At 33.2% G+C, this 2,775-nt stretch overlaps 1 protein-coding gene across 1 annotated transcript in view; it reads left to right on the top strand.

Moving 5' to 3' along the window:
• LOC108686234 (transcription factor SFL2-like) overlaps window positions 1-2,775 on the top strand; it is an 11,706-nt gene that overhangs the window by 2,035 nt on the left and 6,896 nt on the right. The window lies entirely within an intron of this gene.

The raw sequence follows: 2,775 nt of genomic DNA, 5'->3' as shown, positions 1-2,775 counted from the left end.
AAACAGCATATATATATATGTGTGTGTGTGTGTGTGTGTGTGTGTGTGTGTGTGTGTGTGTGTGTGTGTGTGTAGGAGAAAGTGGAAACGCTCAGGGAAATCGGGGAAAATTTTGGCAAAATTTTCTGGAAAATTAAAATTTTTTGCTTTAAAAAAATTGAATGCTCGCATTACACCCTCTCTTTGCAGTTTTAAAATATTACTAGCTTAACAATTAAATGCAAACAGCAGTTAATTTACATTGCTATGTTAAATTTCTCTTTTCAAAACAACAAACAAAATATATTTCGGTTTCTAAATCAGGACAAAGAATAGAAAATTGTAAAGTATTATTGGAAGCATCAGGGAAAATTATGAAATTTTATCTGGAAGGGGAAAAGTTATGAAATTTAAGGTTGAGGAATTTGTGATAACCATAAGATAAAGTAATGCAATTTCGAATATGTTATAATTCTGAACAAAGTAAAATTTGAATTTTCGAAGTTTGATAATCCTTTTATTGTGTGGAGGATACCGAAGGATATCAAAGAGGAAAAAACAAACTTGAACTTAAAAAATTGAATTTAAATTTGATTTCGTTCAGAATTGAATACCATTGAAATTGTACCACCACTCTATCGAGTCCACATGTGAGAATCTCAGAAGCCTTTGAACGAAGAAGAAGAAGAAGCAAGATTGTTGTGATGCCTCTCGCTCCTGTGGCTGATCCTCACGTCGGACGGAAATCCAGAGTGACCCCCCGCGAGCTTCCGAGATTTCAAGTCAAGAGCGAGAAGGAGAAAAGAATATTTCAACGACGTAAAAACGCAATTTTGTACCATCCCTCTCATCTCTATTCGGAAGATTTGCGGAATACGGGAAAATGCCTTTGAGATTAGTACTTTCTGAGGAAAGGTCGCTTTTGAGATCAGCATTTCCGAGTTAAAATTTTGCGCATTTGAAATTATCGGGTAACGCTGCATAGAGTGGAGAGATATAAAGAAGCGGGAGATTATTGGATAGAATGCGCCGTGATAAAAACAGAATACAATTCCTGCTGACTCCTACTACTTCATCAGAACAGATACTCTAAAACTTTTAGAGTGAATCTCACTGTGAAGAGTGAAATCTCACTCTTAAAGATTAAAATTTGAGCCCACTCTTTTTCAAGACTCAATTTTTACTCTTTAGAGTGAAATTCCGCTCCAAAACATTTGGAGAGTACTTTTCTATGTATATACTTAAAATGGTAATTTTAACACAGTCTTTCATGCGTTTCCAATTCATTGTGTAACAGCCCTTGTATGACGAGCAATTTCCTTTTTACACAACGGGGTGCTTTGACTATTCTTCCTTTTTTTTCAGTTTTCCTAGTCGTTACATCCTACTGTTCGGCGTTGAAAATTGACAATTTTATCGGCTCATTTGATATTTTCGCATTTTCTCTTCGATTAAACATATTTTTATCAATCCTTTAGATCGAAGCCAATAAATTGAATGAAATTCTTTGAAATGTTTTACATGGCTTTTGTGTTATCGTCCCATATACATTCCTGATACCTGCAATAAATGTTATCTACAAATACCTGCAAAGATGTTTAAGTAATGGCCAAAATTTACAGAAATGAGGAAGAATATTAATGAGCAAGAATCGGCGGAAACACATGTTTAAAATATTTTCTAACACTTTTAGACCCGATTTCATCATGTACCTAAAGGTAACCAAGAAATTCATGAATGAATTTCATTGATGAATCTGTTGGTAACCTTTAATCTTTAGTTATAACTATATATTGTGGTTGGTAACCATATATTGTGAAAATGGTCTTAAAGTGAGATTTCAAGATTCCAAAGAATATCAAGAGTACATATTGAAAACGCGACGACAATTACTATAATTTTGTTTGATATTTTTTGATGTAGTAGATATACAGAAAAACTCAATGAAGAATTAAAGCCCTTATTATATAATTATTTATGCAATATTATTCTCTAAATTTTTTAGAGCGGAATCGCATTCTAAAGAATGAAAATTAAGCGTCTTGAAAAAAATGATTCAATTTCCAATCTTTAAAAATAAGATTTCATTTTTTAGAATGAAATTCACTCTTGAAGTTTTAGATAGTATTGATATTTGCTTTATAAACAATTCAAAACAATCTATAGACTCAATGTAGCTTCCAGATAATCAATAATATTGTATACAATTAATTATTGTGCTCTGTTTAGAGGTTATTTTAGAAACACTGTAGGTTAAAATTTTACGCAGCAACGAATTTCATCTCGAACTGAATTGTAATTCTTTCGGCGTGAAGAATACTTGATATCGCTGTAACCAAATAACTCACTGAACATTTCTGCTCTATATGCAGAGGTACTGCAGTGACTCATCAGTTAAATGGCTAAACAAACTCCGATAGTTCTTTAGCCGTCTTATGATAATTGTATGTATATGTTAATCTACATAATGCGATAAAGTCGCATTTTAACTCTACACGGAAAGGAAAGGAGTATCTTTCTTGGAGTTGTCATTTCGTATTATCGACTCTTCCATTCAAAGAAATTACAAATGAAACACAGAGAGAAGTATAGAAACACCGTAAACTTTCGGCCGCTTTTACTACACATTCTTGATTCGTAATCACGCCTTTCTCGCTCGATGCTCCTAAATTAATGATCGGCGTTTATGTATGTATACAATCGTCCGCCAGTCGCTTTCACATGTATTTCTACAATATTGCTTGACGTATAATAGGATTATAATGAGGGATCGTAATATCGCGAGTTTAGAGAAGC

This window comes from Atta colombica, unplaced genomic scaffold, assembly GCF_001594045.1.
Source record: "Atta colombica isolate Treedump-2 unplaced genomic scaffold, Acol1.0 scaffold166, whole genome shotgun sequence".
NCBI lineage: Eukaryota > Metazoa > Arthropoda > Insecta > Hymenoptera > Formicidae > Atta > Atta colombica.
This window is presented reverse-complemented; position numbering and strand designations above follow the sequence as displayed.